The following is a 24,332-nucleotide window of genomic DNA, read 5'->3' as shown; positions in this document are numbered from 1 at the left end:
AGCTCTGAATCCAAACCTATCCTCAGCTCAAGCGGGTTCAGATCCTGTGCTCTGGTTCACTCTCATCTTTAAAGTAAACCTGTTGAATTTCACTGTTCTCCTAAAATGGAGTCTCATGCAAGTAAATCATATCATTAAGCTGATGACTGGAAATCAGTGAAACTTTCAATGTTTACCACACTATAGTAGTGGAAATAAAGGCATTCTTGTCATTCTGAGCCATTATTTACTACTATTTTAGTAAAATGCATATGACTGACAGTTCTTGGAATGCTCATGCAACTGTTAGGGTTGAATGGTCTTAAGAATTCAGAATCAATTTTCTTATGTCACATCAATGGATTGATTTCTTTAATGTTGGTACGTAAAAAAAAAATCTATTGTGTTTGATCCAAATTGTAAACCTTCTAGTAAATTCCTAGGGAAAATTGTTTTTCATAGTAATTTACCTGGAGACTAGTAGGGGAAAGAGCCCTCAGTGGCAGATAGATGTATTTCTTTAAAGATTTTTATGGCTTGATAGTTACAAAGCATGCAGTGATTCACTGACAATACCCTTTATCTATGCAAATTCCTCCTCCTCCCTTCCTAAATGCAGAAAATTGCAGGGAAGCTTGTTAATGAAGCACCTAAGACTTAGTGATATGCTCCTGTATAGAGTTTTTGTTGCTTTCTCACCCTGAAACAATCAACCAGCTGCTTTTAGCCCTACTGTTCTTGCTTAAATGAGCATAGGTTTTGAGCTCTATATAGTTATAGAATTACAGAGTGTTTCTGTTTTGTAACAAGCATTCAGGTGTCTGAGCCAGTAACCTTTAAGAGGAAGTTGCATTTAGTGTGTGAGGGGGAACTGTTTCTTAGACAATATACCTTATGTAATGCCATCATATCCAATCACTTAAAGAGAGTTCTGTTTCATTACCTTTCCAGGCTAAATGATTTACAGGTCTCTGTAAATCTAAGCACAGTAACTATTTTTCCAAAAATGGCATGAATATTATAATGAATATTATAAAATACATACTGAAAAGTTCACATTTATTTGTCATTTTTTATATCAGTGCTTCAGCAGATGTGCAGTTTAGAGATGATGGCTACAGGTCACATTCTTCAGTAATTTAATTCTGAGCTATAGCAACATCTCATGTGTGAGTATTTTTCTTGTGATCGTAGAATCATAAAAACCAGGACTAGAAAACAAACAAACAAACAGTAATTTGGCCTGACCCGCTGTATTTTGCATAACTTCTTACTACTTTCATCCAACATATTCTTGTGTATGTGTAGTGATGGGGGCTCATCCATCTCTGTCAACTGTCAACTGCTGCAAGTTGGTCTTACTTGCCTGACGGATGTTATTTCAAACTATAACAACAAGAAGTCCTGTGGCACCTTATAGACTAACAGATATTTTGGACCATAAGCTTCCATGGACAAAGACCTGCCTTGTCAGATGCATGAGTGTGGGGGTTTCAGAGGAGGATATAAAAAGGGGGTCTCAGTAAAGGGGCTCTGGCTCTTTAAATCCTTTAAATTCTCCTTTGAACCCCACCCCCCACCCCCTCCACTCATGCATCTGATGAAGCAGGTCTTTGCCCATGAAACTTATGTTCCAAAATATCTGTTAGTCTATAACATGCCACAGGAGTTCTTGTTTTTGAAGATACAGACTAACTTGGCTACCTCTCTGATACATTTCAAACTATGTATTTTGTTTCTTTAATATACTCTAATTACAGAATTTAATGCTGTTGAGATCATTATAAGTGCCATTTTAAATGATAGCTTTATTTAGTAAACTTTTCCACATAATTATAATCCAAAGATGTAAATATATTCTGCCGCATTTAAAGAACTATAATATAGATTATAATTGCTGGATAATTTCTAATTGTTATCTAATTTCTTAGCTAAAAATACTGTAAATTAAATTTAACTCTGCAGTGATTAAATAGATGTTAACACTGTTGATATGTTAATAGCCTAATTAATCTGGCATCTTTAATGTCTGACAAATAAAAATCTAAGAGTACCAAGTCAAAGAATGTACACTGTAACCAGTATATGTTATTCAGGTGCTATGTTAACAACACCACCTAACTTCTAGTTGCCAAGAAAATCACTGGAATTCACAATTATTGAGTTCCCTAGGCCAACCCTAGGCTGGCTATACAATGACTGGGGAGAGATAGGAGCCTCAGTATGGGATTTACAAATATCCCCATGGTAGGCCTCTCCCTGCCTACAGTAGCCAATGGGAGATGCCAATCTGTGGTGTGTGTTGCAAATCCCACCCCTCTGTTGGTGCCTAAATCCAGACAGCTGGGAAGCACCCATCTCTGTGCTTCTCAGCTACATACTCTCTCTTGGGCTTAGGCATCTACACTGTTTTTGAAAAAAAAAGCCAGGGGAAGGGAGCAACTCTCTTATAAACTGCAAACCAGTGTATAGGGCACATGCACTGGATGAGGGTAATCCATGATTCATCTCCCTTCTCTTCCTAATGAGGTGATGGAATCTGAACTGCGACTGGCCATCTCTCATATGAACAGCTTGTCTATGAGCTGCTCTTATTGGGGTGCCTTCAATCTCTCCTGTTTAAATGTTCCATTATGAACCTATAATTAAAAAATTCACTGGAGTTGGGGACTGGATTCTGGGTCTTGCACCGCTCAAGTGGGTGCTCTAACAACCAAGTAGCAGAGCTATTTTCATGCTTCCTTGTTCTCTGTGGCCTAGTGTTTCTTTCATTACACACACTCCACCTCTTCCCCCACCCCTCATATATCCCATTACTCACTTGTTAGGGCACTTTCATGGAAGGCAGCAGGGCCTAGTTCTAATGCCTTCTCCCCACTAGCTAGAGCTTGAACAGAAGTCTTCTACGCTCCAGCTGAGGAGGCTAAAAGTTATGGAGTCCAGACATTTTTGGTAACCTTGTCTATTGGAGCTCCATCCAAGATACAAGCTATCATCTCACTTCTCTGATTGGACCTCAGAGGTGAGCAGGCCTGCTGATGTGGGTGGGGAGGGGGAAAAAGAGAGCTGCTTACCCAGAACTCTGGGCCCCTTTGAAATACCAGTAGTGCTGCTCCATGCAGCTGTGGGGGCCCAGCACCGGGGTCCAAGCAGAACTAAGGGCAACTGCTCTTGACCCCACTGTTTCTGCTCTTGGCCTCACCACTTCTGGGGCCCACGGCAGCTGTTAGCCCTGGTACATGTGAGTTAAATAGGGAATGTCTATCTCCCCCTTCTTTGTGAATCACCCTGGGATTAGATGTTGAGATACCTGGCTTAAGGCTACAGTGCACATTAAAGTAGAAACAAAGGTATTCAGGGAACTTTAACAGGAAAAGTATAGGCACTGACTGCGTTTAGTGTCATCTGAGTAGAGTATCTCTGAATCCCATTGGGGCCTGATTCTGGGATTTAGGTGTCTAAAATGGTAGTCTGCTATTTTTATACTATGCTGCCCCAAGCAAAAGAGGTGCTGAAAGCCCCAGGTTTAGAACTAACTCCTGAATTCTGTTCTCACAGTGGCACTTGACCCACCATGTGACACTGGGAAAGTCGCAGCCTTTTTGTCATTCATGTTATTCTGTAAAATGGATAGAATAGGTGAGGTAAGTCACAGGTGTACTGTGAGGCTTAGTTAATATTTAATGTGGCTGTAAATCAGAACACTCACAACATTCCAGGCATGTGGGGGAGGGGACCGAAAGGGCTGTTTTCTGGTGTAAGGTTCTGGACTGGGCTCATGTCATGTTTTGTCTAATTTTTCAATAGGACTTGTGCACCTAAGTCCCTGATGCTGTTTTGAAAAGTCTACCTGTAGATTTCTAAATGGGGATTTAGGAACCTAAATTTAGTCTTCTTTAGAAAAATTAAAAAATTGACCATTATCTTTGTGATAAGAAATTATTCCCTTTTGATTGGTATCTCAGATCTGTGTTTCTCACAAGAGCAGAATTGCTTATACTCTCATCTTCACTTGAACTGACACTATCATTTTGTAGAGCTTCATGCAGAAGACAGGTTAAATAATTCAAAGAGTGCTATTTATTTTCTACATAATCTTCCACATCTCATATATGTTTGCAAACAAATGTGTTACAGTTTGAGGGGACATATGTTTTCAAACTCATTATGCTTATTAAGGTGACATTTTTGTTTTTAATATGCATCTGAAAGTAGTGTTCATTTTTTATTCTATGTGGGTTATATTTATTTATCACACATTTTTAATTAGGATTCTATTCTGGGGAGAATATTTCTGAGAAACTTAGTGCAAAGTTGCCAAAATCACAGAAATTGGCTCTGCACCTGTCTGTCAGTTTTTATATACAAACAGAAAATGGGGAAATGGGACAGAGACACTTTGGAAGAAAAGAGAATTCCATGTCTGGACCACATGACCATTATATGCACAATATTGTCCTTTTCCCCTAAAATTTCTTTCTCATCCACCAGGAAAACAGTAGACTGATGCCCCAGGGAATAGTATGAAGCTTTTCAGGAGTGCAGCCCATATGAATTAAAAATCTCAAATGGTTAGAAGGTGCACATGTGCCCATCTGCTTTATTTTCACCTCAGTTGGAGAAACTATTTGTTTTTGGCAGCAATCCCTCCCAGTTAAAAATGTCCATCATATTTGTAATTTGAACTTTGCTATCTTTCATTTCAGCTCTCGTGTTTTGTTATACGTTCCCCTGTTATATTTAAAGGCCTCAAAACATCAGCTCTCCTCCTCTTTAGTAGGTATTTACTAACCATAATTAATTTGCCTCTTATTCTCCTCTTCAGAAATCTAAATTAAGTACTCAAAAGCTAGGAAATGCCAACACTAAGGTTTTAGCCTGTCAAGAGTCTGAGTTGTAGGCTGGCATCCCCAATGGTCTGAGCAGAAGGTCAGAACCAGGGTCAGAACCCAAAGGCCAGAACTAAGGTCTGTCTAAGACAGAGTTGGAAGCAGGGCTGAAGATCAGAACTGAGCTACTTGAAATCAGGAGCGTGGCTGGTTCCAGTGCAGGGGCTCAGCTGGTGAAGAACTGGAACAAGGCCTGGAAAAGGATAGGAGCAGGGTGAGGGGTGAGGTGAGTGCAGGAAGACTGAAAATCTGTAGACATGTGCATTGAGCAGTTAGAGCTCTGCTGTTGCTGCAGGGCTTATGAATCAAACTACTGATCCTATAGCTGGTCAGGCACTGCTGATTAATTAGGCAGTTCCACGGCAGTGCAGCTGAGCTATTTATTTCCCAGCAATGAAATTAACAGGGAAATAGCCCAGTAGTTGATCTTAGCTGGTTTAACTTCTAACAGTTCCCGTTCCACCTTTTGGAAGTGCCTTCCAGGGACTCTGGAGCCAGGTTTCTCTGGGTATATGTGGTGAAAGGCATGTAGGAGGTCAAGGGTATGGACATATGCCATGGGTTCTTGTGCTTATTGCTCTGGGCTGTATCCTTCCCAATTTGGTAGATATTGGAGTTCTTCCCAGATTTTGTGATAGTCCAGAACTTGCTGGACCACATATTTTTCATGGCAATGAATGGTTATTGGCAGCAGGATACGAGGAGTGGTGCAACACAAGAAGGCATTCTCAACTTATGATTTTAAAAGGGAACCTTAAGAGAGTCTGGTAGCTACAGTCATAATGTTGCTGGGTTAATATTTTATGTGATCTATAAGGGCCCAAGTACTTGTGGTTCAGCTTCCCTGACAGATGTGTTGATTTACAGTTTTGGGCGGACAAGAGGACCTTATGCATTATTGTGAAACTGGAAGACAGCTGGCAGTGCCAGTCTATGTATGATTTGTATGATACCTTAATGTCTTCTAATTGTCTTTTGACCTCTTGGTGCACCTGGTGGATGTAAGCAGTAGGGTCAACTGTGCCAGGTACTAGGCCCCCTAACATATGCCCCTGGGCCCAGCAATTCAAAAGGGCCTGGGGCTCCCACCCGCCACTGCAGAAAAGGTGGTCTGTGTGCTGGGCAGTGTGGAAGGCATGAGAGGGGGCAGAATGTTCCACTGTAGTTAGTTTAATTACAGTAAGAGGTGTAGTGTTACTCAGAGTGGTAGTTCCATAAGGAATTCTGCAGAAATGGTGGATCAAAGCCAACATAGAGTACGCAAGGACTGTAAGTGAAGTGGTTTCATATGTGTGGAAGGTATCTTTGTCTGGGCACAGAGATTGCAGGATTTCATGCAAGTCACTGTGGAAAAGCATAAAGACACTGTCAGAAGCTTTTAGATAGCAGGTATTGGATTTGGGAGCTACGAAAGTGTCTGACTAAAGAGCATTGTGACAGACTTTTAGGACCTTGATGGCACACAGATGTGCCTTGTGATACAGAATCACACCTGAAAATATGAACCTTAAGGTAGCTAGGTTGTTGGCATTGTTTGTTGTCTGAGAGGGTTGAACATCAAAGAGATCATTGGGCAGCAGGGAATGGATGATGGGAATCAGGTTACCGACTACAATACCAACAATAAAATTTGAAGCTCTGAGGATTGTGGACGGTGCCTTGCTGCCAAGTTCACAGTATTCAGTCTTTCAGAGATGGTGTCAGCCTTCCCATTCCTTTTCCCTAGTCGCAAGGCAGCAGGAGATCACAAAATCAACACACATAAAGAGGAACCAGTGTGCTTGTTTTTGGTTCAGATGGTTGGCTGTCTTTAGATACTTCACATTTTTGTGGTCACTGGCCGTGTCTACACTAGCCAAAAACTTTGAAATGGCCATGCAAATGGCCATTTTGAAGTTTACTAATGAAGCGCTGAAATACATATTCAGCACCTCATTAGCATGCGGGTGGCCACAGCACTTTGAAATTAACGCGGCTCGTCCAGACGGGGCTCCTTTTCGAAAGGACCCCAGCTACTTCAAAGTCCACTTATTCCCATCTGCTCGTAGGAATAAGGGAACTTCAAAGTAGCCGGGGTCCTTTCGAAAAGGAGCCCCATCTGGACGAGCCACGTGGAGGTGAGCCACGTCAATTTCGAAGTGCCGCAGCCGCCCACATGCTAATGAGGTGCTGAATATGTATTTCAGCACTTCATTAGTAAACTTCGAAATGGCCATTTGCATGGCCATTTTGAAGTTTTTGGCTAGTGTAGACGTAGCCAGTAAGAACTTGAATTCCCTCCAGGAAGTGCTGTCTTTCCTGAAAGGATATCTTAATGGTCAGCAGTTCTTTATCCAAGATGATATAATTCTGGTCTGCTGGAATCAGTTTGCATAAGCAAAAAGCTCAGTGGTGAAAGTCGGGAAGCTGGAAGAGGAATGCTCCCTGAAAGAAATGAGTGGGATCTGCCTCCATTGTCCCATAGTCTGGCCAGGTTGAGATGCATCAAGATGGGGGCCACAAAAAATCTCTTTTTATAAGTGATTTGGAGGCAGTCTGTATTTTTAAGGACCAGACAAAGATCAGCTCCCATCTTTCAAAATGGCACTCAGAAGGGCAACCAAACCAGAGAATCCCTTAATAAACCACCTGTAGAAACTGGTGAAGCCAAAGAGGAGTGTATTCCATTAATTTCTTTTAGTACCACACAGTCCATCATGGCTGCCACTTACCTGGATCCATGGCCAGTCCATTAGGGTAGGTGATGTAATGAGAAACTCCATTGTGTCCCATTTCTCTGGCTTTGCATACATGTGCTTCTGGAAAAGTCTTTCCAGGTTACTAAGTATATACTGATTATAAAGTGCCTGGTCCTCTGAAAAAATAGGAATGTTATTCAGGTAAATAATTATGAGTCAGTCCAGTATGTCCTGGAAGATGTCGTTAATCAAACGCTGAGAGGTTGATAGGCATTGCACAGACAGCATGGCCACGTACTCAGAGTGACCATACTAGTGCAGAAGGCAGCTTTCCACTCTTTCTCTTTGTTGCACATGCACCCGGTTTTAGGCCCCATGTAAGTCTCATTCCGTGAAAATTCAAGCAAAGTACAGTTTACATAAGAGTTTGTTGTTGAGAGGGAGTAATCAGAGGCTCCAAATACTCACCTTACTGAGTGCGCAATAACTGACTTGGACCCTTAAGGGGCCATCCTTCTTTTTAATAAAGAAAATAGGGGCTCCTGCTGGAGGTATGGATGGATAGATGCAGGTTTTCTTGCAGGTACAAGAAAGAAGAGCTGCAACTAAACTAACATATTAGGAAGTCAGACTATATGGTCTGCTCTCTTCCAGCTTCAAAATATGTGAATTAAAACCAGCTTGAAATTTCTGTACTATATAATGCATCACATCTGCCTTAAAAATATAGATAGCTTTCAGTGCAGAAGACCTTACTGAACTCTCAATTTTTCTTACATAATTTACAGTTGCCAAGTTGGATGATGATGATACTGTAGTCTAAAGATCACTTGCAAATAAACATTGAAATCCTTGAGAACAACAAAAAGTCCTGTGGCACCTTATGTGACTCTATATAGTTCCTACCACAATATGGCAAGTGGTATTTTCATTTACAGTGAGATTACAAAATGAGCAATTAGTACTAAATTTAGCAGCAAGTGTTCAAGAATTCTCTTTAAATGTTGCTTCTCATGGACCCCTTTACTGAAATCTTTCAATAGGACAGTTTACCCCACTAATGTTGAGAGTAGCTTGACAGAACCAGCAAATGTACAAAATGATGAATACCTTTAATCACACAAGCCAGCTGATTTCATTGCTCTGTGTTTCACTGTGCCAGGTTTGTGTCACATTTTATTTTTACAGGATTGAACTGGAGAATGACTGTAATATTTATGAGGGTATTTACAAAAAGAATAAAGAATTTGCAGTTAGAATGGTCACAATATTTTTTGCAGTTTCTAGTAGACACTATTTCATGCTTCACCCTTCTACTTGACTTATTCTTTTAAATAAAAATGTGACATTCTGTGTGTCAGAAGTGATTTAAGGGACACCAACTACAGGAAAACAAAAGGGATTTTAAATTAGGTTTTAAATGGGTTTTAAGTCTAATTATTAAGCCTCTTATTTTATAGAAATCTTGGCTATTTTTATAAGAAACAAAATGGATCTAGGGAGCATAAGGAAGAAAAAAAAGCTAAGGATAGAGAGTAGACAGCAAGACACCCAGTGCTGGCATTGTTTAGTGGGTTGCCACAACCCTATATATCAAGATAATATTGTTACCAGCCAAGCCAGACTTTACGCCAACAATCTTTGCTACTGCTTCTAACTTAAGACAGTGTCAACTAGCATTGTGACAGCACGTTGAGACACGCACATTTGCTTTTGAAAGATTTAGTATTCTTGCAGTGTTGGCTTCTAAACCAAACACTCGGAATTCTGGAGCATATTAAATATTAACAACTGTACGATATTAATAAGATGGTGTGAAATTCAGTGTTAATTAAGACTCTTAGTATTCCATAAAATCCATTGTTTAGAATACAAGAAGGAAAGCCATTAGAAAAACCATCAAGATAATAAACTGTTTTTCAAAAAAAACACTTTAAGTAACTCATCAAAGCTTTCCCAAAGTTTGTCTGCAACAGGGAAAAAAGGAAATTCTGAAGATATTGTTTCACAGTAATAGCTGAAGAATACTGGCTTATAAAAATGGGTATGTGTTTAGACAGTACACAGTATTACTAACTGCCAGCTTATTGTGCTCTTGCCTTTTTTCTTCAGAAAATACCCATTTTTGATTTGCTGAATGGAATGGATTGGGCTTTCAGCTCAGGCAAATAGTCATAATTACCATTAAGTCTGTTCTTTCTGAAGAATCTTTCAGATGACAAAGTTTTTGATTCTTAACTATGCAAGCTTATTTTCTGACAGCTATTTGCTGTAACGTCTAAATTAGATAGATTCAAGGATATGCTTAAAAAGGAAAGAGGGAGACAAATCCTGTAAAATATGTACAGTTTTCTTCCTGCATTGATTTACTTTAGGTGGGGCTTATTTTGTATTCAGAATTTTTTCTCTTGAGTTTTCCATGAATAGTCTAATTATTTTTAAATGTATACATATTACATTGTTTAGAATGTATTTATTGCTTGATTAAGGTTCTGTTGCCCTCATCAGATTAGATTATTGCACTATTTATTAACCAGTCATTGTTTCTTTACAGTGAATTTGTCCTAGTAAATATTTTAAAGGTTACTAGGCAGTGTCAGATCATTTGAGCCAGGAAGGGGCTGGAAGAAATTACATGCAATTTTTCAATGAAAAGGCTGATCTATACAGCAAATGTTTTCAGCAACTAGTTTTCACCCAAATAAGTCTTCTTTCAACCAAAGATATGAGACACAGGGGCTGTTTGAAGCCTCTTTTGTCTTTGTCTTAAAGCAAGTCCAGTACTGTATTTTACTGAACAAGAAACTTGTGACTTTTATGGTTTGTAGCTTTGTCTGTCTGAAAGTGCTGTGCTTTGGCCCTGATCAAGCACTTTCACATACTTAAAATTAAGCACATGCTTAAGTGTTTTTAATTGGTTTCCTAAATTGGGGTGCGAGTGCTCAGTCAGCAGCTTGTAGTATTAGGCTTTTGAGAGGCTATTATATCCAACTGAGATCAGCTGCATTTTCCCATGGCTGGGTTCCTTGGCAATTCCTTTAGGATCTGTAGGCGTCAGTTGACTTTTTTCCTGGAAGTTTTAACTATTTCCCTACCAAATTTTACTTAGGGCCTAAAAAAACCAAGTCCCCAGCAGTGACAAGGGAACATCTATGATTACTTATTTTGGTATGCTCTAGAAAAGTGATAATTTAACATGGATGTCTGAATTTCACTTAGATTTTGCCATATAATATTAAGGCCATTACTCAGATGTAAATAATAAGACCTTGTGGACTAAATCTTGTTTCTAAATTGTAAAATACCAGGACTGTATTTACGGGTCTTCAGAAATTCCAATTTCTATATAACTATAGTTAGAAATAAAATTATTTTAAAATAGTAAAGGTTGTAGGACTAGCTGGGGAAAGTAACTGCATATGTCCAGCAACATAGAACAAAGAGACATCTCAGCTATATCTTCCTTTCTGTTCATATCATCATTATTCTGCCTATTGCTCAAGCTGGTAACCTGGGCATCATCTTTTATTTAGACATTTCTGTAGGTCCTTTTATTCAGGGTATGTCTAAAACATGCAGATTCTTTATGTATAACTTCTCTAACATGGCCTTTTCTACCCTCCATAAAGCTAAAGCTCCTATCCAGGCTTTCCTCACTCATCTATCAATTACTGCAGTGTTCTTTTCTCAAGCCTTGACAGTCTTTCCCCCTTAACATCCACTTATAATGTAGCTGCACAGACCCATGTCTTAGCCTGTCATATCAATGATCAGAGGCTTCCAACAGGAAGAGGTGTCAACATCCAGTCAGACCCGCACAGTTACAAGTGGTTGTTGTAGACAAGGTGGCGTTGCCAGGTCCCAGTCTGAGAATAGGAGACCTGTGAAATTCCAGACCAGGACATATAAGGGCAAAAGAGATGATAATCACTGGGATGTTCCGAGTGACCAAAAAGGGGCAAGTGACTGTGACATGCTGTTTTTGTCAGTCAAGGCAGGGCCATACTCAGGATCCTTCCAGTTATTTAATTCATGAGGATTTTCACAATTGCAAAATGTATTCCTTGGCATCATCATGTAAGTGTGTTTATAGTAAAGATTATGTTGTCTCTTTGAAGACTAATGCTCTAGCACTGAGAGTACTAATATTTTTTCATATATGCTAGAGATTGATTCAAGTACAGCTTAACTGGGGGTAAGGGTATGAATGAATGAGCTGGTAAAAAAGAAAATAAATGGATTGTCTGAAGAGTTGCCAGCTGGTCTCCATCTGAAAGTTACAGGCAACTAAGTCTCAGTTCTTGGATGTCTGGAGTCCTTGTCATAAATATTTATATAAATACTTATAGATCAATTGCCTGTTGAATTATTTCCCACCTAGATTAATTATATGCAGGTCTCTGAGTGATGTAAAAGAGAGAAAGCATCCATATCCTCACTACTTAAGGCCTTATCCTGTGACACAGATAGATGTGTGTTTGTCATGCATGTTTGCCACTCTGAAAATAAATTTAAGGATCTTGTATTATGTCTCTTCGTCAACTCTATATATTGGCTGCACTCCAGCTAAATTCATGGAGCTACATTGTTTAATTTATTTCTGCAAAGAGCCACAAGGTTGCTTATGCAGTAAAGCCCTGCTTACATTGTAGGTATTTCAAGCTTTCAGAAGTTATTTAGTTCTTTACATGAACTGTGAAAAGAACTGAACTGATATAAGCCATTAAAATAATTGGGTACAAGATCCCTGTCTATTATTTTCAATTGAACTAAATCCATGTGTCTGTTATGTGTAGAACAATTTATACTAAACAGATGACTAATGAATAAAATATCTCCTAGTAAATGAAGGTTTCAGTTAAATTTGTCACAGTTATGGAAAGCTATTAGTGGATCTATTTCACCAGGTTTGCTGAGGTAATTATTATAACAACATTCAGTACCACTCTTGTGTTAGTGTTTTATTACTAAGCCTGCGTTTTAAGGATGTTCTTTAATTTGAATATCAAAATTTATTCTGGGGTCAAATTTAACATAGATTGCATGGCTAGGAGGGACCGTTGTCATCATGTAGTCTGACCTTATGTGTAACACAAACCAGAACACTTCCCCAAGTTCATTTTGAATCAGAGCATATCTTTTAAAACAACATCCTACTTTGATTTAAAAATTGCTAGTGAAGAGGATTCCACCATGGCCCTTGGTAAATTGTTCCATTAGTTATTCACTCTCACAGACTTATTCAGACTTATTTTCAGTGTAAGTTAGTTTAGCTTCTGCTTCCTTCTATTGGATTTTGTGACACCTTTGACTGCTAAATTGAATAACCTGTTATGAAATATTTCTTCCCCACGTAAGTAGGTACACACTGTGATTAAGTCACCCCCTTAACCTTCTCTTTGCTAAGCTAAATAGATTGAATTCCATGGGTCACTCTAAGGCATGTTTTCTAATTTTCTAATCATTCTCATGACTGTTTTAACCATCTGAAATTTGTCAACATCCTCATGAATTGTGGTCACCAGAATTGGATACAGAGTGGTCAAACCAGTGCCAAATACAGATGTAAAATAACCTTTCTACACCTATTCAAGATTCCCCTGTTTATGCGTCTCAAGATTGCATTAGCCCCCCTGGCTGCAGTGTCACACTGGAATCTCACGTTCAGCTAATTATTAACCTTGACTCCCAAATCATTTTGAAATTTTCCAGGATAAAGACCACCATCCTTTTTTCCCACATGTATGGATTTACATTTATCTTGTTAAAACTAATGTTGTTACTTTCGTCCAGTTTACCAACTGATCCATATTGCTTTGCATCAGTCACCTGTCCTCATTATTTAATACTTCCCCAACCTTTGTGCCATTTTCCAACTTTATTAGTGAAGATTTTATGTTCTCTTCTAAAATCATTGATAAAAATGTTAAATATCAGAGGGCTTGAGACCCAGTCCCTGTGGGATTCAATTAGAAGCACACTTCCCTAGATGATGATTGCCTATTTACAATTATATTTTGAGACCTATAAGTTAGCCAGCTTTTGATGCATTTAATATGTGCCTTATTAATTTTGTATCATTATATTTTTAATTGTAATATTGTTTGGCATTAAATCAAATGTGTTACAGAAGTCTAAATATATTATATCAACACTTTTATCTTTATCAGTCAAACTTGTAATCTCATCAAAAATTATTTCAAATTGATTTGACAGGATCCATTTTCTATAAACCCACAGTGATTTGCATTAATTAATTACATTTACTGCTTTTCATTCTTTCTGAATCAAGTCCTATATCAGCTGTTCTATTATCTTGCCGAGGATTATTGTCAGAATGAAGTATCTGTAATTACTTAGGTCATCCAATTTACCCTTTTAAAACATTGCCACAATGTTAGCATTCTTCCAGGCCTAAGGAACTTTCTCAACATTCAGGACTTACTGAAAATCAACATCCAATAAGATTGTTAGCCACATCTTTTAAAACTCTTGGTTGAACATTATCTGCACCTGAATTTAAAAATAGCTAACTTTCGCAGCTACTATGTAAGAGCCTCACGAGTTATTATTGGAATTGAAATAATGTTATCATCATCTAATTACATCATCTATTTCCCCTAAATACGGAACAGAAATATTCATTTAGCAGTTCTACCTCTTCTATATCCTTAACTCTGCTGGCTATAGATTTCTACTTGTATCCTTTGCTTCCCTTATCAATTTTCTACAATTCATAGCTTTGGGTTTATATTGATTACTAGCAATTACCACTTTCTTCCAGTTATTTTTATAGATGTCTTCACTTCACTTGTGAGCCATATCATTTTTTGAACCAGTACTGCCTTCTTCCTTGATTGTAGGATAGTGGACTTTGGGTGCATCTAGTAAAGTGTTCTTTAAAACTTCGCAATTATTGTTCATATTTTTATGATTAAGTTCTTCTTCCCAACTGTATGTCTCATAATTTTTTTTCAGTTTTGTCAAATTGCCTTCTTTTAAAGCAACAATTATATATATTTGATTGGTCTTTATTCTGTTTACTTATTACAGATATGATTGAGTCATATTCACGTCTCCCTAAGATACCACAAATAATCTAAGCTGTGGAATGAAGCATTTATAAAAGAAAATAATGTACAGCCATCTTTAACATCTTAAAGTATAGAAAATGTGGCTGCATGTATAACTTTCTTTTACCTCCATTTACAACAGGGAGGAATTTGAAGCTACACTTACATCTGTTTAGTATGTCACCTTAAGCCCAGATCCTGTGACACTATCTACTTTGGAAGATGACTGTATCTGTATGGACAAACAAAGAAATCAGTAAAACTCTGGGGTGTATCCACTGTCTGCACTAGTTCTATCTGAGATGGCATGCTAAAACTAGAGTATAGCCATGCAAGCAACTGGTTGCCTCAAGTACCTGGGTGTACATGGGTGTCATGCATGAGTGTTCACACAGTATTGAGAAAGAGAGATTCTTCTATCATTGTTAAAATTAGTAGCTCTCTAGGAGCTACTCAGGTGATAAAGACTACAGCTGAAGACTATGGCCTAAACTCTTAGGCTGGGTCTGCACGGAACTCAGCTCAGCTCAGCGCCGCCGCCAGCAGAGCTATGCAAAGTGAGCTTCTCAGGACTGCAGGTGGCTGTTCATTTGCATACTCCACAAACTCATTATCATAGCCATGTGAGAGTTCAGTGCCTGCCGAAGGGGGTGCCCGCACTGCAGAGGCCATGTGGATGTGTCTCTGCCAGCTAAACCCCGCTCTGTAGCCAGTCCCTTGTGCCTGAAACATTTTGCCATTGATTTCTCTGGAGCCCAGGGTTTCATTTTCACAGTTACAGTCCATCACAGTAAAACAGAGGATGAATTATTTGAGGCCTGTCTCTTCTTCAGTTCCTGACTTTTTTCAGGAATCAGAAAGGGTTCTTCCCGTGAATATACAAATCATAGTAAAAAAAAAAAACCCTAGATTTTAAGTCCTCTTTTTCTTTAAAGCTCATTTTTATGTTGGTCACAGCCATAGTTCCATTTATGCCGACTGTGGAATTCTCCCTCCTAGTCTTGTCATTATTTTTAAACTTAGTTTTCTATTACCAAATGTAAATTTCTAAAAGAATAAAATATGTGACATAGCTAACATAGCTAAATGGTAGTGCTAACAATTTTGTATCAATATTTATCTGAGTAATCAATTTGTTGGCAACCATAATGTACAATTTCAATTTTGGTTTCTCCTTTGGCCCATTTTTAGTAAATGTTTCAGTGGTTAATGTCTCAAATAACTGTTTGTACTTTTATAAATGGCTGTTGGGGCTTCTGGGATTGATAGGCCTTATAACCATTTAATATCAAATAGATGGCATTCATATATTTCTCTATTTTACATATTTAAAATAGTGTCTCTTTGGAAGGATATTTTCAAATCCCGTTTCTGCTTATAAGATAAAATAGTGTCTCTTTGGAAGGATATTTTCAAATCCCGTTTCTGCTTATAAGAATGCTGAAGTGCAGAAGAAGCAAAAAAGATCAACACAAATCTGTAGCACTCTGTCCATATTTTATGATCTTTAATCAAGTTTAACATCATATGGGCTACGTCTACACGTGCACGCTACATCGAAATAGCTTATTTCAATGTAGCAACATCGAAATAGTCTATTTCGATGAATAATGTCTACACGTCCTCCAGGGCTGGCAACGTCGATGTTCAACTTTGACGTTGGGCAGCACCACATCGAAATAGGCGCTGCGAGGGAACGTCTACACGCCAAAGTAGCACACATCGAAATAAGGGTGCCAGGAACAGCTGCAGACAGGGTCACAGGGCGGACTCAACAGCAAGCCACTCCCTTAAAGGGCCCCTCCCAGACACAGTTGCACTAAACAACACAAAATCCACAGAGCCGACAACTGGTTGCAGATCCTGTGCATGCAGCATGGATCCCCAGCTGCAGCTGCAGCAGCCAGAAGCCCTGGGCTAAGGGCTGCTGCCCACGGTGACCATAGAGCCCCGCAGGGGCTGGAGAGAGAGCGTCTCTCAACCCCCTCAGCTGATGGCCGCCATGGCGGACCCTGCTATTTCGATGTTGCGGGACGCGGATCGTCTACACATGCCCTACTTCGACGTTCAACTTTGAAGTAGGGCACTATTCCCATCCCCTCATGGGGTTAGCGACTTCGACGTCTCGCCGCCTAATGTCGATTTCAACTTTGAAATAGCGCCCAACACGTGTAGCCGTGACGGGCGCTATTTTGAAGTTGGCGCCGCTACTTCGAAGTAGCATGCACGTGTAGATGTGGCCATGGTAAAATATCAGTTGGAGGTGAGTTTTCAGGATGAGGTCTCCTAGGAACCAAGCCTCTGACCTTTCATGCTAACTTTCAACTCTGCTTCCCTTTGATCCTGTCTCCATCTCCATCTTCTGTCCACTAGGCTGCCACAATTCACTTTCTCCCTGACCATGTCCATGCAATCTTTAGCATCTATGATAAAGTGGTCTCTGCACCCACTGCAATGTCCTGTCTGGATCTGATCCCGTGAGACTGGTGTACAAACCTTGGAGTACAAGCAGTCTGCTTGCTAAAGCTAGCAATGCACCTCCTCCTCCAGCACTAAATCTAGACTGAGCTCCTCTGAGTCCTTTCATATGGTTCCAGCTGGAAGATGCCCAGCAAAGTGGAAGAGGTGTGGCCTCTTCTTCCAGCAAAGATGAGTTAATTCCTAATGTACCAGTGCAGGGTGGATACAGCCCATCATAGTCCCCCATCAGACTTACTGGCTGTTCTTACAAAAAGGTGAGGTTTTTCTAGATTTCTGCCTTGGTCAGCCTAACAACATGGAATCCAGTAGACTACACTGCTAACTTTTCTGTCGGTCTCAATTGTTTGTATATAGGTGTTCAACTAGTTTGAATAATTGCTTTATTTGTGACTTGCTACCTGAAGGTGGAAAGGCTCATTGAATTGTCTGGAAATATCCCTGGACCGTGTATCTTATCCATATTCACCTTTCCTAGGTTATCTTCTCTGCCTTGCCCAGTTAGACTACTAAATGATAACGTCCACAAAAGTACACCTGGCTATCTTCTTAGTTTTCTACTGGCTAATTGAGAACAATCGTTGCACAGCAGGACATATCTAGTTCTATTAAGAAGTTAATGCATCTCTTCTCTCCCATCTGTTCTGATTCTCTGCTCTGGTAATTAAACTAAATCTTAAAATGGCTGTTCAAGATCTGTTATAGCCTTTACACACTTGTGGCCTTGGGTTATTACCTCCCAAAATGGCCTACATTACCCTTACATCAGCCTTTAATGTCATGCTTAGTAAACACAGCAGAAACTCTCCTTTACAGATACAGAGCAGTCCTCCATGATGCAAAGTTCTCCCTCAAACCTAACACAACCGATCAACACAGATTCATTGCTAACATGGAAAACTGTGCTGCAAGACTGTAGCAGCCTATTCTATCAAGAACAAAGCAGCTATTTTAGTTGGTTTTAGGAAACTTCAAATTTTAAAAGTCACCTAGGCAGCTAGTGAAGGTGGTTCACAGTTTCACATGTTTGAGTGTTACAGTGCTGTGTGAATGCTTTTTGATGGACTGTGGCAGCTGCAGAGAGCCACCCATGGCAGTATGTAGCCCACTGACTTAATAGTTTTACTCTTCCAGTGGTCCCAGTGAAGTAAATGAAGCTATTTATAGCGTAAGGTCCAATTCAAAGTCAAGAGAGAGAGTGACATTTCAGTGCAAAGCATGTTTTGCCAGCTCCTGCACCAGTTACCATAACATCTACCACTCCATGAATTACATGTACCTGAACAATAGTTGGATTTCAGGGATTATGACATATAAAAATTATCTTCACTCAGATGAATGGCAATGGTCTGTTTTTCCTTTTAGCTCCTATTACTTAATTAATTGTTTTAGTCTCTGAAATTTCTGTTGTACCTAGTGAGGCAGAAAGCCAATTTAACTATTACAGTCTCCTAACTGTATGGTATCATTAAACAATGGTTCATCTTCAGTCTTATTATTCTGCGTAACATAAAGATAAAAACCAGTGATGTTTAGAGACACATTAACTAAAGTAGAATCTTGTGAATTTTCTCAAATGTGTAGATAACCCCTCTATCTCTAATTATTGGCTAGACATGGAATTTGGAAGAGATGGCTGTATTTTTATGTAACTTATCCCTGAAGTAGGTTACTGCTTTAGTCTTTACTCCAGGAGAGGGGAACTTTGGAGAGAAACCATGATTGATGGGGGGGAAAAGAGTTGTTTTGATGGACTGCCTCTTCAGAGATCCAAATGACTCCCTTTGCATTGGTTTAGCCTCAAGTCCTTAATGAAGGGAAGTCTGAAAAGATGCATGAAGTATTTAGGAAGGTGAAGACACTCTGCTTCATATACGTAGAAACTTCCCAGAAATTTTAAAAGTCCCTCACTTCTGTTTCAAAATATGACTTTTTGAAGGCTGTGACCCATTTGAAGACCTCTGCTTAGAGAGCTCAATTTTGGCAATCCACAACCTACACTGGCACATGATCCCTTACTCTCACAGGCCCTGGTGACGGGCCTGTTCTTTCATATAGACAGCCACTCAACCTCAAGAAAATACTTACTAACAGCCATACACCCTACCACAGAAACACTAACCCAGGACCCTATCCCTGCCACAAACCCCATTGCCAGCTCTGTCCACATATCTATACTAGAGACACCATCACTGGACCTAACAACATCAGCCACACCATCAAGGGCTCATACACCTGCATGTCCACTAACGTGATATATGCCAGGGGTGAGCAAACTGTTTTCATTGTTCCCCCTTTATGGCCCTGGAATTAGCTGGACCCTCCCCCACTCCAACCTGTGGGAGGACCACAGGAAGAGATGTGGGGGAGTGCCCTCAGGAAGGGGACACTGTGGCATGGGCAGCCACCAGCTCTGCACACACTCAGCAGTCACTCCTGATGCAGCCTCCACCACTTCCCCAGCCATGCTGACACCATGAAGCCCTGCCACTTGACTCAAGGCTTCTGAATATTCCAATTGGCCCAGCGTCAGGGAGGCATTCCCTTGACTAGGGTAGTGGTGGAGGCCACGTGGGAGGAAGCAGCGGGCTGGAGATGCAGTGGAAGGCACGGAGTCAATAATGCTGGACCTCTCCCCTACAAATATTGCCCCCCCCACTTGGCACACCCTTGATATATGCCATCATGTGCCAGCAACACCCCTTTGCCATGTACATTGGACAAACTGAACAGTCCCTGCACCAAAGGATGAATGAACATAAATCAGACATTGGAATTGGAATTCAAATAAACCTGTAGGTAGGAAAACGCTTTAACTTCCCAGGACATACAATAATGGACCTTAAAGTGGTCATCCTATTACAAAAGGATTTTATGACTAGATTACAAGACAAACATCTGAATTGGAATTCTTTTGCAAATTGGATACCTATCATCAGGGACTCAACAAGGATCTCAATTATCTTACAAGCACAATTTCCCCACCTTTGATATTCTCAGGAATGGCACACATACCATTTAATTTACTTTTTCCCTGGGTCCTATGAGTGACAGGTGACTCTTATACTATCCTCCTCTTTTTTTTTCATTTTTATTTTCCCTCTCCCGTCACCCTTCCCCAACTTTATAAATCCTAGGTTTTTATTTGTGTTCCAAATCTGATGAACTGCACCTTATGTATGAAAGCTTATTATCCAATACATAAAATTGTTAGTCTTCAAAGTGGTACAGGACTGCTTGTTTTTATGAAGCCACGGACTAGCACAGCTACCCCTCTGAGACCTACTTCCATAGTTACTGTTATGATAATTTAAATTTTAGTGAGGAGGTAACTTGATTCTGTGGTCTTGTTTGTCACAGAATTCATTTAGTTTAGAAAGCTGCAGAGTGGTACAAATACAGACATTATGTAGGAAGAAATATATTTTATAGGAACTGCTTTATTAGATAAATTATGACATTCAAAATAGTTTTTCATTGCCTGTACTCTATCTTCAGTGATAGTCTTTCTTTTCAAAAGTAGAAACCACATTTCAATCCCCTCTCCTTTTTTTGTTTTTTTCTTAACTTCATTTGTAATAGATCATTGTACATGATATATTACAGTGCTCCTGAGAAAAAGAAGAGCAGTCGATAATACTAAATAATGAAGTTTCATTTTTTCCATTGGTTTAGAGATAACACAGGAAAACATGGCAGAGATTTTCGTCACTTCTACAAGAAATGCTCCTCTTACCCCAAAGATCATAAATTTGCATTGAAATGTGTGAATTAGGTTTTATGTAGATGTTTTGTATTGGAACACTGAATTATAAATACTTCTTCTTTTGTTGATACCTGAGGATAATTCACTTTTTATGCTCTTTTAGTCCTGGAGACTTGTAGTTATATTGAACAGGTAATTCGGTGAATGTGAAATTTTGTCAATTTTTCTTAAAGATAAAACCACTAAATTCTTCTATATTGTAGTTCAAAGGACATGACTTAAGGAAACATACTTTATAGAGTTATTTTATAAAGCCTCATTATTTTTTTTAAAAAAATCATCAGTTTCCACAATGGCTTTATAAGTAGTCTGATTTTGCAAACATTTTGGAATTTCACTTAATAAAGAACTTTATTTGAAGTCTATTCTACTAGGACTTAAATGCCAGAATTTTTTTTAGAGAAGAATGATGCATTTGTTTCAGGGATTTTTTTCCTTCCCTGTATTTCATTGCTTTTCAGGCCATTGTTTAAAATCTGATTCTGCTGGATGGGTCACCAGAGAGAGACTGTGACATATGATATAATAGAGTAGTGAGCTACATGGTTTATATTTCACTCTCTTTTCTCTTTTTCAACAAGGGTGTTTATTTGCTTTACTTAGTCCATTTTTTTTTGGAAATGTTTAGTTATCAAAGACAGAAATTAATAAAATGAATGAGTAGTTAAGAGCAGATGAAAATCTGTACATAGGAAGTTGAATGATGATTAATCACGTGCTGATCTGTTGTACATCAATGCTATATAGAATAAATACAAGCGAATATTTAGGTACATTCCTTCAATGGTGGTGTGCGAATTTAAAAATCCAGTAGTGCATTGAAAGCTGGTATAGTGGCATCTTTCAACATAAGACAGCATTGTACAGGAAATTAATTTTATATATGTGGTTTATTCTAATGGCACTCTGATTACAGCCCATGCCATGTTTGCCCATGACACTTCATTCGACAGATGTAGAGCTGCTGGGAATGAAATTTTAAGGCAAGGCACACTGCATTTGGCGACGGTAGGACAGCAGTGCTGAACTATCAGTAGGGCTGATAAGCGCAGTGTTTTGCTAGTCTTGATCCAGTAAAATTAAGTGAACTGACTGGAAAGGTCACTGCAGATTGTTTGGCTGGCAAGAACACTGTGCTCATCGTGAGTCATGAGGTATTGTTGAATAACTATATGAGAGAGATTCTTTTCTTAGAATTTTGGAGGCCTTTCTGTCAGTGGTTGAACTTCATGCCTGACCCTATTATTTGTCTCTTCTACATGCAGCTCTTAAGCCCATTCAGAACTACTATGCTTGGCTGACAGAAGTAAATAATAATAATAAAAAAATCTTTAAAATGTCTGCTCTTGCACAGTGTTTGTCTGTGCAGTGTCCTACTCTGGTAGAAGAGAATTCTCAGTTATTACTGTTTTAAACCTGACTTAGCCTACCTCTGTGCCAGCTCTGTGTTTCTGCCTTGGGGCACGCACTCTGCATTAAACAATTATAAAGTTATTGTATCACAAGTCCCTCACTGTCCAGATGAATAGGGACAGAGAGATAGCCTTGTTAGTCTGTATTCTATCAAAACAAAAAAGCAGTCATGTAGCACTTTAAAGACTAACAAAATAATTTATTTTCTAAGCACCACACTATCAAGTCATTCTAATATTTGTAGACTCCCACTCGCTCTCTCTTTCTGGACCAAACCACTCCTAAGTGAGAGAAGAGGCGAGAGAGAGCACAGGCATGAAATAACTTTGTGGAGTGATTTTTACAATGTTTATCCAGAGGGCAATAACTTCAGCAGGAGACACAGAGGTAGCCCCAGATCAGAATAGCTCATAACTCAATGGTTAGTGTTCTCATTGAGAAGTGGCAGATTCCCTGGTTGAATCTCTTTGTCTTCTCTAGCAGAGAGGGGATTTAAATTAGGGGTCTCCTAATCCACATATCATAGAGTCATAGAATCATAGAACACTAGGACTGGAAGGGACCTCATGAGGCCATCAAGTCCAGCCCCCTGCCCCAATGGCAGGACCAAGTACTGTCTAAACCATGGGTGTCCAACCTTTTGGCTTGCCTGGGCCACATTGAGTGAAGAGGAATTGTCTTGGGCCGCATATAAAATATATATTATAGTTAATGTATATAAATCACATAATAATGTTAAAAGTTTACGATCTTGTGGGGCCGCATTACTAGCTGTCCAGGGCCACATGTGGCCCGCGGGCCGTGGATTGGACACGCCTTGTCTAAACCATCCCTGATAGACATCTATCTAACCTGTTCTTAAATATCTCCGGTGATGGAGATTCCACAACCTCTCTTGGCAATTTATTCCACTGTTTGTTCACCCTGACAGTTAGGAACTTTTTCCTAATGTCCAACCTAAACCTCCCTTGCCGCAGTTTAAGCCCATTGCCTCTTGTTCTATCCTCAGAGGCCAAGAAGAACAACTTTTCTCCCTCCTCCTTATGACACCCTTTTAGATACCTGAAAACTGCTATCATGTCTCCCCTCAATCTTCTCTTTTCCAAACTAAACAAGCCCAGTTCTTTCAGCCTTTCTTCATAGGTCACATTCTCCAGACCTTTAATCATTCTTGTCACTCTTCTCTGGACCCTCTTTAATTTCTCCACATCTTTCTTGATATGTGGTGCCCAGAATTGGACACAATACTCCAGCTGAGGCCTAACCAGCTCAGAGTAGAGTGGAAGAATGACTTCTTGTTTGCTTTTTTTGCAACAGCATCACACTGTTGACTGATATTTAGCTTGTGGTCCACTATAACCCCTAGATCCCTTTCTGCTGTAGTCATTCCTAGACAGTCACTTCCCATTCTGAATGTGTGAAACTGATTGTTCCTTCCCAAGTGGAGCAGTTTGCATTTGTCCTTATTAAACTGCATCCTGTTTACCTCAGACAATTTCTCCAATTTATCCAAGTCATTTTGAATTATGACCCTATCCTCCAAAGCAGTTGCAACCCCTCCCAGCTTGGTATCATCTGCAAACTTAATAAGCGTACTTTCTATGACAATATCTAAATCATTGATGAAGATATTGAACAGAACCAGTTCTAACACAGACCCCTGTGGAACCCCATTTGTTATACTTTTCCAGCAGGATTGAGAACCATTAAGAACTACTCTCTGGGTACGGTTATCCAGCCAGTTATGCACCCACCTTATAGTAGCCTCATCTAAATTGTATTTGCCTAGTTTTTTGATAAAAATATCATGCGAGACCGTTTCAAATGTGTTACTGAAGTCTAGGTGTACCGCATCTACCGCTTCTCCCCTATCCACAAGGCTCGTTATCCTATCAAAGAAAGCTATCAGATTAGTTTGACATGATTTGTTCTTTACAAATCCATGCTGGCTGTTCCCTATCACCTTATCACCTTCCAAGTGCTTGCAGATGATTTCTTTAATTACCTGCGCCATTATATTTCCTGGCACTGAAGTTAAGCTGAGTGGCCTGTAGTT

At 39.5% G+C, this 24,332-nt stretch overlaps 1 protein-coding gene across 3 annotated transcripts in view; it reads left to right on the top strand.

Annotated features, from left to right (window-relative positions):
* PACRG (parkin coregulated) overlaps positions 1-24,332 on the top strand; it is a 435,595-nt gene that overhangs the window by 293,349 nt on the left and 117,914 nt on the right. The window contains exon 1 of one of the 3 annotated variants that reach the window (XR_012645004.1): positions 11,497-11,623. The exons of the other annotated variants lie outside the window; for them this stretch is intronic. The gene's annotated coding sequence lies outside the window, so the exon portion shown is untranslated. Of the gene's footprint in view, positions 1-11,496; positions 11,624-24,332 lie in introns of those variants that run through there. 3 annotated transcript variants of the gene reach the window in all.

This window comes from Carettochelys insculpta, chromosome 3 (assembly GCF_033958435.1).
Source record: "Carettochelys insculpta isolate YL-2023 chromosome 3, ASM3395843v1, whole genome shotgun sequence".
In the NCBI taxonomy this organism is placed as follows: domain Eukaryota; kingdom Metazoa; phylum Chordata; order Testudines; family Carettochelyidae; genus Carettochelys; species Carettochelys insculpta.
This window is presented reverse-complemented; position numbering and strand designations above follow the sequence as displayed.